The sequence below is a fragment of the Solanum stenotomum genome, chromosome 11 (assembly GCF_019186545.1).
Source record: "Solanum stenotomum isolate F172 chromosome 11, ASM1918654v1, whole genome shotgun sequence".
Lineage (NCBI taxonomy): Eukaryota > Viridiplantae > Streptophyta > Magnoliopsida > Solanales > Solanaceae > Solanum > Solanum stenotomum.
In genome coordinates, this window is record NC_064292.1 from 8,113,466 (window position 1) to 8,126,844 (window position 13,379).

Here is a 13,379-nt window from a genome sequence, read left to right on the forward strand (position 1 = left end):
TGAGTTTCGAGTTGTGTGCTGCAGACCCTCGGGGAGTTCTCGGTTTAAAAAAATAAAGGAAATAAAAACATGATATCTGATATGTAGATGCGGCTTAAGTAAATCTTCATCTTTACAGAAAAGCATGAGGTTATAGTTCAGATCCATAGTGTACAAATATTATCTGACCTGTGTTTAAATGTCCAAACCACTTTCTAACAAAGAAGTCCTTGTAGCTTCTTGATTTGAGCATAGTTGAATGTCCCATTACATGCATCTATAGATATCAATGATATGGGATATGTAAATGCGGCTTTAGTAAATCTTCATCGTTCTAGTGTTTATAATTTCTTTTGATGCTCATTTCTTTGTTGCAGTGTCCTCTCTTGTTCAAATGTTCGGTCTTTATTCTTCTCTCATCTCTCTCACTCTCTTTATAATTTCATAAAAATTGACGCATTCATCTCAGTGCATGTGTAATTAATTAAATTTTCTGTAGTTTTACTTTTGACTTCATAAATTGCTTCTGCTCTAATTTTATGACCTTCTTTATCGTTTAATACATATATTTCAAAATTTGAATAACCATTTTCTTCCTTTTCCCACTTTTCTATCTATTAGAATCAAATAGTATCTATTTAATTCTATCTCCATGTTCTCTAGTATTTGTGGCTTGCTGGTTTAGCTATGTTTTTGTATTTCCCTTTAGTAATAGTAAGCTAAACAACCCCCACTTATACACTGTGTGTCCATTTTCGAGTTGTTGGATCCATAATTTTGAATGGATATGTTTTTTCCTTGTCGTCGGAACTCACTACACCTCTTAGCCTATATTTTCTGCCCAACTCTTCAGGAATTTGTAGTTTCTATTTCTGTTCAGATAATTGATCTGGATTTCTATGATCTCTCTCTGTTCCATTCTGGTGGTTTCTCTGAAGTTGCTCTTTCTTTGGCCGTACAGAGATAGGCCTGACAGGTACCAAGCTAGGCTGTGGTCAAGGTGGCTGTGGGGCATGCACTGTCATGGTTTCTTATTATGATCAGAATTCAAAGAAATGCGTGTGAGTCTCTTTCTATCTATGTCTCTTATAAGTCTGTGTTGTCCCTTTTGTGCTTGGGATTGGGTGTATGCATGACTAAATGGGTAGCAATGATTTCTGCAACTGCTTTCTTGAAAAATGAATACACTTTCTTGTTTCTCATTAATACTATGTAAGGTTTTGGCTGGTATATAAACCCCCTTCCCTTAAGAAAACACTCATCACCAATAAAAAGAGACCTACTACCAAAACTTGAAATGACAAATTATGTGCAAGATGTCTTCATTCTTGTATCCAGGAACACGAGGTTGTTGTAATATTGTTAGTACATTGGACTTTGATACCATTTTCGTATATCCTTGGTGTCATGGCTTACGTGTGCATCAACTAATTTCACGGGGTACCCGCTATCTTCCACCAACACAGGTATCGGGTAACTTTGTCTACCAAGACTTGAATAGATGAGAAGAAATCATCTAGCTTTTTTTTTTGTCAACATTGGGATTTCAAACTTTAGATCTCATGGTTTTTAACCCACTTTATTGACCACTAGGCTACATCCTTGGGTGCTAATTTTAATACCTTTTCTTACTTTGCAAAAAGTTCTCTTAGGACGTGGAATATGAGTCTGCCGCAAATGTAGTTAGACTTAGTTAGAGAAACTAACGGAGAACATGGATAGTGAAGAGATAAAAAGCATAATGTAATACTAATATTGACAATAATTTGGTAAACATGAAGTCTAATTTGATTGGCCTGGGGTACATCTCTTCAATTGAGTTAGTATATGACCAACACTAAATTTTACATAAATCATATTTGGTTTCTCATGTCATAATTTCTCTATAGGCACCATGCAATAAATGCATGCTTGGCTCCTCTATATTCTGTGGAAGGGATGCATGTCATCACAGTGGAGGGAATCGGGAGCAACAAAGCTGGATTGCATCCAATTCAGGTAACATAGTTGGTTTCATATGTCCCCTGGTTTTCTTCACATGGTTTTTCTACATAATTTATTGATGGAAATAGGGTTCATTTCTCATATGGTCACTCAACTAATAGTTGTTATTATCTCAGAAAATCACTTTTCTTCTTGATTACAGTTTTTCAACAAAGAAAGTGACTTTCAACTATTACTTGAGTGACCATGTGAGAAATCTAACTCGATGGAAATATTTCCTTATGCAACTTTCTTCTGACTCTCCTGCTATGTCCACTACATCTAAAGGAATCATTGGCTCGCTTGCATCGCTCACAATGTGGATTCTGTACTCCTGGTTTCTTGATGTCCATGTATGCATTGCTACGATCATCTAAAGAACCGCCTACAGAAGAGCAAATTGAAGAAAACCTTGCAGGAAATTTATGTCGATGTACTGGTTATAGGCCGATTATTGATGCATTTTGAGTATTCGCAAAAACTAACAATGTGTTGTACACCAAAATATCTTTACAAGGCATTAGCACTGGTGAGTTTATCTGTCCTTCAACGGGTAAGCCTTGTTCATGTGGGCCGCAGGCTGGAAGTAGTGAAGTAGAAAGCATCGAGAAAAAATTAAGCAATTGCTGTGGCTGGAAGCCATTTCACAATGAGACTGATGGAACCACATACACCAGCAAAGAACTTATTTTCCCTCCTGAACTTTTATTAAGGAAATTGACTTATTTAAGTTTGAGTGGATCAAATGGACTAAAGTGGCACAGGCCTTTAAAACTTCAACATGTGTTGGATCTAAAAGCAAGATTTCCAGATGCCAAGTTAGTTGTTGGAAATACAGAGGTGGGAATTGAAGTCAGGCTTAAAAGAATTCACTGTCCTGTATTAATATCTGTTGCACATGTTCCTGAACTTAACCATATAAGAGTTGAGGATTGCAGCTTAGAAATAGGTGCTGCAGTGAAATTGTCACGGCTCGTGCATGTATTAAAGAAGGTAAGAGACAAGCGTCCTGAGTATGAAACATCATCATGTCGAGCTCTCATTGACCGGATAAAGTGGTTTGGTGGAATACAAATACGGAACGTTGCATCGGTTGGCGGGAACATCTGCACTGCAAGCCCAATATCGGATTTGAACCCTCTTTGGATAGCAGCAGGAGCAAAGTTTTGTATAATGGACTGCGAAGGAAATGTCAGAACATGTTTGGCTAAAAATTTCTTCAAGGGCGATTCTAAAGTGGATCTCAGAAGTAGTGAAATTTTACTGTCAGTATCATTGCCTTGGAACAGGCAATTTGAATTTGTGAAAGAATTTAAGCAATCTCATAGAAGAGATGATGATTTTGCCATCGTGAATGCTGGGATGCGTGTCTGCCTTGAAGAGAAGCACCGGAAATGGGTAGTTTCAGATGCTTTGATTGTGTATGGTGGGGTCGCTCCATTTTCATTTGCTGCATCAAAAACTAGTCATTTTTTAGTCGGGAAAAATTGGAACAAGGAGCTGTTGCATGGTGCTTTGAAAATGTTAGGGGAGGAAATTGTGCTGAAGGAAGATGCACCGGGTGGGATGGTTGAATTCCGAAAATCATTAACGTTTAGTTTCTTCTTCAAATTTTTCTTGTGGGTTTGTCATCAAATGGATGGACAACCATCATTTATTGAGAAAGTTCCAGCTTTACATATTTCAGCTGTAGATTCACCTCTTCGACCATACGTTGGTTCAGTTCAGGATTTTGAGATTAAGAAGCAGGGTAATTCTGTGGGTTCCCCTGAGGCTCATCTTTCATCAAGGCTTCAGGTAACAATGTTCATAACTTGATAAAAGAACTTATAACCTATTTTTAACTCACTTTTCACTATTGAAGTTGAATTTAAGTACATTTAGCATGAACATTAGACTAACTATTCTTTACAAAAAGTATAATCAAACACAACTCCAACGCCAACTCCATAAATTCCAAAAAAATGAAAAATATTTGGAATCTATGGCAAAATGCCTACTAAGACATTTAGCTTTCAAAAATTGTGTTTGGGGTAGTGGTTTCACGTTTTAGCTTTTTCCCATTTTATTTGTTTTCTGGCTTGTGTAGGAGCATATTTCTATCGATAAACACCATTGGTGCACTTTAATATTCGTGGATCCATTAAGTAAATGGATTTTTGTATTACTTTATTAATAATTACCAACAACTTTGGGTCTGTTTGTTGCTTCTAACTTTGCTTAGGTATAACTCTTTCTTCTGGGAAGGAAACTTTTACTATAATCGTGATGTCTATAGTGTACGAACTTTGAAATTGTTTGTCTATTCTGGAATTGGCATTCTGATAAAATAGTTGTCCTTCATCTGCTATGCTTTTCCGAAATCACCACTTAATATTTTGCTGGAAAACGTGACCATTTTCAGGTATCTGGAGAAGCAGAATATCTTGATGATGGGCCAATGCCACCCAATTTTTTGCATGCTTCTTTGGTATTAAGCGAAAAACCTCATGCTCATATACTTTCAATAGACGATTCGGGTGCCAAGTCCTCTCCTGGATTTGCTGGAATATTTTTGGCTAAAGACGTACCTAGTAACAACAAAATTGGAGCAATTGTTGCTGATGAAGAAGTTTTTGCCACAGAGTTTGTCACTTGTGTGGGTCAGGTATGACACCATGCTTTGAGATGTTGTTTCCATGATTAAATATATCTATACCCTAATATAGATTAATATTCATGTTAAAGAAATGGACCTTGGGCCTATTATTTTCTGGGTGAATACTATTATTTTGTAGGTTATCGGAGTTGTTGTAGCTGACACACATGAAAATGCAAAACTTGCTGCTAGAAAAGTTCAAGTTGAGTATGAAGAGCTACCTGCAGTTTTATCAATAGAGGATGCAATACAGGCTAACAGTTATCATCCTAATGCGGAAAGGCATCTGAATATGGGTGATGTTGAACAGTGTTTTCAATCAGGTCAATGTGACCATATTATAGAAGAAGAAGTTAGGGTAGCTGGTCAGGAACATTTTTATTTGGAGCCTCAGGGCACTTTAATATGGACAGTGGATAGTGGGAATGAGGTGCACATGCTCTCATCTACCCAGGTACTTCAACAGAAATCTAGTTATTTTCTCATGGTTTGTCAAGTATATTTTGGTTTATAGGACATCAATTGTGGTGTTGGGTTCTTCGTTTATCTTTTTCCCCATAACATCTGTTGTTTGCTTGGTTACATGTAGTTTTTAATAATCCCTTTAAAAAGGTGGTAATAAGTGTAATTGCCATCCATCGGCCATTGAATTGACAACTGTTGAATGAGTAGGCAGATTTAGTCATAATCTGCTCCACCATTGAGCTGGCAGATTTGATTATAATCTGCTCCACAAATAAAGCTGGCAGATTTGATTAGAATCTGCTCCTGTGAATATGGGATTAGAATATATTATTCTAGGAAAATAATTTAGAGGAAATCCCTTGATTCAAGGATTTCCTAAGAATTAGGAATTGATTAGTTTATTTGGTCTTTACTTGTTCTCTTATAAATACTGTAGAAACACTATGAATAAAATATACTTTTCCAGTATCTAAACTTTCAACAGCCATTTCTTCTCCATAAAGCTTCAATCCTGTCATGGAAGTCAATTTCAGTTAATAAATTGCTCTTATTTCCAAAGAGCACTAGATGTTAATGTATGTTAGAAAACACAAGAATATACACTGCATATTTTTGTATTCTTGAAAGGCCCAAATGGCACACATTTTACCATGATATGCAAATTAAAATGCTTATTATGTACTGCTACTCTTTACTTTTTTACGCAAAGTAAAAAATCATGCAAAACCTATCTTTAACTATAAATAGCATAGCTCCCTGCTAAAGTTCATCATTTTGCTCTGCATAATTTTGCTTCTCACACTCGCATGATATATATGTGTGATAGATTAAAATTATCTAAGTTTGGCATTGTCAGATTAGAAATAATCATGAGTGTGCTCTTTGACTTCAATCTTAGTTAGTTCCTTAAGTTTGTTTAGAATTCTACAGATCATTATTATGTTGTAAGCCTGGTTTGGTTCGACATATGAATTAGGTTGAAACCATCTTAAAATGCTACATCCCTGTAATTTAATATCTCTGCTGAAAAATTGGTGACAGAATCATTGTCTATTTTGCAGGCTCCTCAGAAGCACCAGGAGTATGTTTCTCACGTTCTTGGTCTTCCGATGTCAAAAGTGGTTTGCAAGACTAAAAGGATAGGTGGTGGATTTGGAGGCAAGGAGAGCAGATCTGCTTTCCTTGCTGCTGCAGTTGCTGTTCCATCATACCTGTTGGATCGTCCAGTGAAACTCATTCTGGATAGGGATATAGACATGAAGATAACTGCGCAGCGGCATAGCTTTTTCGGAAAGTACAAGGTAAGTAGATGAGTTTGTGATCATGTTATACACAGCTAGACCTATTCAATGCGACATGTGTATGGCATGGGAAAGCTTGTTTAACTCATTCACTTCTGCGGTATTTATTCTCAAGAGTTTCTGGGAAATACATGATATTGTAGTTTAAATTTGAATTTGTGTACTAGTATCTGGTGAACAATTTTTTGTTATTTGAGTGTGTCAAATCTTTTGGGATGTGTCAAAATGGTAAGTGTGTCATATATGTTGTGATGGACGAATATGTATTCCTTCCAATTTACCGAAAGACATTGAACTGTTGAGCAGCATAAACAGATGAGAGTTCTTTAGGCATTTTTTGGAAATAATTTAACTTTAAACTTCTCATTTTACCCTCAATGACATGATTTTATAGCCATGCATATGTCATGGCGTGTTTCAGTCCACTAGTTTCAAAAGTTTGTCTTTCTTAAACTCCGTGCACAGTCAAACTAGTTCACATAAAATGAAACGGAGGAAGTAGCATTTTTTTTTGGATTGGATGAATAATTTGACTACTCTTTTCTTATTTTTAGGTTGGTTTTACAAATGAGGGGAAGGTGCTTGCCTTTGATCTTAGTATCTACAATAATGGTGGAAATTCTCTAGATCTATCACTTAATGTACTTGAAGGTGCTATGCTCCAAGGGAACAATGCGTATGACATACCAAATATGAGGGTTTATGGAAATGTCTGCTTCACTAATCTTCCTAGTAATACAGCTTTTAGAGGATTCGGGGCCCCACAGGTTATGCTAATGGTTGAGAATTGGATAGAGAGGATTGGCATGGAAGTTAACAAAATCCCTGAAGAAATAAGGGTATGCCTTGTGCTTCTGATGATTTTCTAACTAGTCTTTCTTCCTATGAGATGCATGTCAGCTGCTTCATTGTCCCTTGCTTTCTTTAGTCTCACAGGTCATATATATAAATTGTTTCTCTTTTTCACCAGGAAATGAATTTTGTCAGTAAAGGATCAATCTTATATTATGGTCAGAAAGTTGAAGACTGCACCTTGGGGAGAGTCTGGAATGAAGTGAAATCTTCTTGTGACTTCATTAATGCTCAAAAAGAAGTTGAAAATTTCAATCGACATAATCGATGGAAAAAGCAAGGTATTGCCATGGTGCCAACCAACCTTGGGATATCTTTCACAACGAAGTTTGTTAACCAGGTAAGTTGGTGTCTTTGCTGTACAACCTAGAGTTCCCACATAGGTCCCTGTTCCTTTGTGTAAATGAGGATATCAATTATATTGCCACTTATATTGCCTTTGTTTTATCTGGACACTGCTTTTAGCAAAGGTTTGCTGACCAACCCAAGCTATTGCCTCTGGTTCTTCGTAAACAATACTTTGTTCGATGCTGAGTGTTACACATATTTATTTTATGATAAAGTATAATCCCAAAGATTTATGTTGGTTATTCACTGACTGATTCACTACAGGCAGGTGCTCTTGTTCAAGTTTACACAGATGGAACTGTGTTAGTCACTCATGGGGGTGTGGAGATGGGCCAAGGTTTGCATACAAAGCTTGCCCAGATTGCTGCATCTTCCTTTAATATCCCTCTAAATGCAGTGTTCATTTCAGAGACAAGTACTGACAAGGTATTGGGTGTGAGACAAATAACAGTATATCATTGTTTGAAACTTCTAATTTTCTATTGGTGAAGAAACTGGGAATCATATGACTTAACACTTATTTTGATTCTAAAATTATGCTGTGATGAGAGAAAGAGCTAGGAATGTGCTAGATGGCGATGAGAGATAATGAACTAAACAAGAAGTTGAATAACCGATATTAAGAACTTGAACATATTCTAAATTTTATTCAGTTTCTGTAGATATTGAGCTTTGCCACTGCCTTTACTGGCAACCTGAAAATTTTAAAGTATATATATAATAACTATCTTCAGAGAAGGTAAAATTGATCTTCCTTGGATCAAAGATGCTTTGTTCCTTGGATAGGGAGAGGGGCGAGAAATTCTTCATAGCACATCAAATTTTATTCAAAATCCTTGTGTTGCATCATGCATGCCATTTTTGTTATTCACTTTATGAAAATTATTGCTTGTCTCATCGGCTTTTTCGCCAATCCAGGTTCCAAATGCCTCGGCAACAGCTGCTTCTGTAAGTTCTGACCTGTATGGAGCTGCAGTACTGGATGCATGTGAGCAACTAAAAGCACGGATGGAACCTATTGCATCCAAGAATAACTTCAGCTCTTTTGCAGAGGTTCTCCTTTTGTCCTGGATTTTAAATGATCTTTTCAATTTTGAGTTTATGTTATTTCATTTCTATTCCGGTTTATTTCTCTGTCTGTCATTGAAAATATGTTGATGACTTATTCTTGGACAAGGATGAGAGGAAATTATAATTATGAATTTCTTGCAAATCTCTTTAATTTAATGGGCTAATAGGTACAATAAATAATATTAAATTAAAGAGAAAACATGGAGGCTGTTGTCAAATCAGTTGTGGCTTGTGATCAATCTTATTATATTGTCTGTTTAGTTTCTGTTTCCTAGTCTTCTTTTTCTCCATTTTGCATGATCTTCCTATGTTTAAGACGTACTCTGACATCATCTTTCAGATAGAGAGCGATATATGCATATGCCCTAACACACCTTCCTTCCACCTTCAAATTATTTAATTGTCCCTACCCTACAATGTCTCCTCCTGGTTTCTTGACACAGATACAGTAACCTCCTTATCGGCAGTTCACAGCGTAACACTTCTTAAGCAGTGGATGCAAAGATGTGACGTCCCCCTTCTGACTTGCAAAAACTCAAAAAGGTTAAGATGTGCCTTTGCCAACTGTTAAATAAATGGACCTTGGGCCCAGCTTATCTCAAGAGTTGAGGATTGCCCAAGACCATGCAAGAGTCTAAATTCCCTTCCCATTATCGATATGGGACTCTTCACACCTCCGCATGCCCAGGGCTAGACATCTGGAGCGCGAGCAATTTAATTAGCTTTAGTAATGCCAGCAGTCTTGTTGTTTAGTTGCTTACAGTTTTAGTTTAGTAGGCAGTAAAGAATTAAAAAGATAGAGTATATCCCATTATTTTCTTGGGAACTGTTGAGTTCCACTTTGGTGGGATGAGGAAAAATTGGTTTCTTTGTATGGTCTTGGACAATCCTCATCTCATGAGCTAATTTTTGGGGTTGAGTTAGGCCCAAAATCCATTGCTCTATACTACAACAACATACCCAGTGTAGTCCCATAGTGGGGTCTGGGGAGGGGTAGAGTGTACTACCTTGAGGTAGAGAGTCCGAAATCTGATAGACCCTCAGCTTAAGGATGAACAGTCCAAAGTAGTCCAGAAAAAGAAGTACAAAAATTCATTTCTCTATCAGGAACTCAAATTGAAATTTCTTGAAAAAGAGGACAAACTAGGAATTCACAATTCTATACCATGAAAGATTTTTGGTAATGGAGCATAAGGATTTTCTGGTATATTTCATTTTCCAATAAAGCTTCTGGCGCAAATAGTAAAATTTCTTTATATGCCATGTTCTTGTGTAATTTCACTGATACTATTACCAAGCCCCGATGGATTATTATGCATATTTTTTATATCAATCCTTCATCATCAGAACATAATTCTTTATTTATCTGACTTAAATTGTGTTTTTACCTCAAAAGTTGACTCTGAAATTTGCACTGCCTTCTTCTACAGCTCTGTCATGAATCATGATGATAAAAAAGGAACATTGACCACTAACCACATGTCTTGTCTTTGATTAACTATCAGCCTGTCAGTGCGTGCTACATGGAAAGGATAGACCTTTCTGCTCATGGGTTCTTCGTTACACCTGATATTGGCTTTGATTGGAAATCTGGAAAAGGCAATGTATTTAGGGACTACACCAGTGGTGCTTCATTTTCCGAAGTTGAAATCGACACATTGACAGGCGATTTCCATACTAGGCGAGCAGATCTTCTCGTAGATGTTGGGTTCTCCCTCAATCCAGCGATTGATGTTGGACAGGTCATTGTTCTTCTCTCTGTACAGTTTATGTATACATTTTGATTTTTGTCATTTGTTTAACTGGTCTGCTTGATGAAATAATTTAACTATATGAAATTAAAAGTATACTATCGATTAGTAAATGCTGAAGTGATTGATGATTGAAGCTGCAAGTTGTGGCTTTTTCCAGATCTATCAACGTGTAGGTAATGTATGAGCAATCTTCATTTTGAATGGTAAACAAGAAAAAAGAACAGAGATCCGATTTCTAATGCCTACCTACCTTTCCTGGAATTAGAGAAGGTCTCCATTTGTTTGTACTGAGCTTGACAGGGATTATCAGATCTGCATTTTATTCTTCTTTTCTCCTAATGTACTGATATCTACAAAGATGACTTGGATACATTTTGTAGAACGCCATTACCTCCCTCTTTTGCGGACTTGCAGTTTTGTCTATATTTAGATAGAACTAGAACCACTATCTCACAGGATCTTTGCATCTTTCAATCTGAAATAGAGTTTTGCTAACATTCGTGCATACTCCTTATACACTTGATGCAGGTAGAAGGAGGTTTTCTACAGGGTCTGGGATGGTTTGCATTAGAAGAGCTGAAATGGGGCGATAAAGCACACAAGTGGATTTCACCTGGATACTTATTCACATCTGGACCTGGAAGTTACAAGATTCCAACTTTGAATGATGTGCCTTCCAAATTTAATGTCTCTCTTTTGAAAGTAAGTTTCACTGCTATCTCCAATCAATGAGCTGCTATGCACCATTTCTTTAACTGCTTATAATCCTAGTACAATTGTACTTGAACTACTATATTGTTGTTCCTTTATTCTTGAATAATTTTTCGGCTTATCAATAATATAATTCCTATTTCTATTTGGAAGTCCATATGCATCTGCACACCATATCTTGACTTCGCCATTAACAATCTGCTTGACATTTGCCAACAGAATGCCCCAAACGCCAAGGCTATCCATTTTTCTAAAGCAGTAGGGGAACCACCCTTCTTCTTGCATCATCTGTCTTTTTCGCCATCAAGAATGCCATAAAATCTGCAAGGATGGAAGCTGGTTACAACAACTGGTTCCCTCTTGATAATCCAGCCACTCCAGAGCGTATTCGAATGGCTTGCACCAATGAATTTACAAGACTAGTTGTGGATTCTGATTTTCGCCCAAAACTAAGTGTTTGATGGTTGTACTGTACTGAATAAGTGAAGTTCTTAGAGCTTCATATGATGTCTTCTTTACATTTTCCCGTGACATTATGCAACACTTCATAATAACGTGTAATAAAGATGCTTCGTTATTGTTTCGAGCACTTATAATATATGAATGGAAGAAAATGACCCTACAAAAATGTTGTACATTTCAAAAACTTTTACGTGAAAAACTTAATTTCGAAGAGTTAATTATCATTATCTTGGGTAGTGTGTTTTTATATATGCAAAATGACCTGGGAGAGCCCTGTACTTGGCTCCGTTTGTAAGTTGTTGGACCTTCATACTTATCAATTTGTCAACTAAATCCCTAAACTCATTAGAACACAATATTTTAAATCTCTCTGACCATTGACCGAACTTATGTGACATTTGATAATGTTGAGTTGGAAAAACACGCGTCGCAACGTATATATCAACTTGTATAATATAGTATGCATTAAATAATAATCATGAAAGAATAATATGCAAAATGGATATGAATTACTATAGAATGAGTTGTTTTTGCAGTAAAAATGCATGGATATCGTGTTTATTATTAAGATAAAAAAATAGTAATGTTTTACTAGGAACATGCGGATTTTTTTTAAATGAGGTAAGAACATGTAATTAAATATATCTCACCTAATATATTATAGAGATGATATCATTGGTACATGTTCTTAAGTAATTTCAATTGCTAGATTGAGTAATTCCTTTATTGTAATTGGAAACGGGCTATGTTAAGTAATTTCGTTATCGTAAATATACATCACAAAATCAAATATTGATTTCATTAATTCAAAATTTTACCTTTACACAATTTTCAGCAGAATCTTCATATACAAAATTACATGTGTATGATTCATACCTATATTTTGAAATTATAAATTAATTATGGCTCCCATCCCGTAACTATCTGTCTAAAAATATATTTAAAAAAACAAAAGAAATTAACATGGAAAATATATTTTAATTAGTTTCATATACAAAATGCTTATACAAAGTATATTAAGGAAAAAAATAATTAAAGGGATGAACTTACGGTCAACACCAGAAATTATGACGTTTTAAAATCCCTATTAGTAACCCATACATCTAATGTATTAAATTTCAATAATAAATAAATGTTTCCAAAACAATCAAAAACATTCTATGGACCTTTTTTTATTTTTGTTAGAATTGAAAGAATCATTTTTTGTCTTCTATTTTGATTGACAAATGAATTATCTAAATATGATATAAGTACTATTTAATATTTCATTTCTTAGATATTTTATAATATTTTAATTTATAGTATGGATAAAATCGTAATTCAACTTTTGATTCGAAAGCTTTCCACTTTTCATATACTTTTCATATGAATTTCTAGTTGTTTTTGGCTGAGTTTTCAAATTTGAAGATAGTATTTTAAAAATTGACTGTTATTTTAGTTGAAGTGTTACTTTCTTATAACTTTATGTGTCTTACCTTTTTTAATTTGTTTAAATTAATACTTATTTATATACTTATTAATAATTCTGAAATTTAACATTTAAAATAATACGCTTAACATCACGAGGTAAAGAGTTATCCTATTTTTTTTTAAATAATAAGATCCAATCAAATTACTTTTTAATTCAGATAATCTCACCTAACATGTTCTCACAAGATTAAAAAATAAAATACCATACTTTTCTCCCTTATTTTTATTTGCCAACTATATTGAATAAAAATATGTTGTAAAATTTAAGAACAAAAGAATAATATAAAGATTAGACAAAAAAATATAAAATAAGAGGAATAATATAACATAACTTTCTTTCTTTCG

At 35.2% G+C, this 13,379-nt stretch overlaps 1 pseudogene across 1 annotated transcript; it reads left to right on the plus strand.

Annotated features, from left to right (window-relative positions):
• Nucleotides 1-815: 815 nt before the first annotated feature.
• Nucleotides 816-11,725, plus strand: LOC125845234 (xanthine dehydrogenase 1-like; annotated as a pseudogene). The gene is made up of 13 exons (XR_007444246.1): nt 816-1,040; nt 1,869-1,977; nt 2,251-3,759; nt 4,367-4,609; nt 4,740-5,054; nt 6,127-6,366; nt 6,921-7,205; nt 7,337-7,558; nt 7,831-7,992; nt 8,485-8,619; nt 10,143-10,379; nt 10,920-11,093; nt 11,322-11,725. The product of XR_007444246.1 is annotated as a xanthine dehydrogenase 1-like (transcript).
• Nucleotides 11,726-13,379: the final 1,654 nt, after the last annotated feature.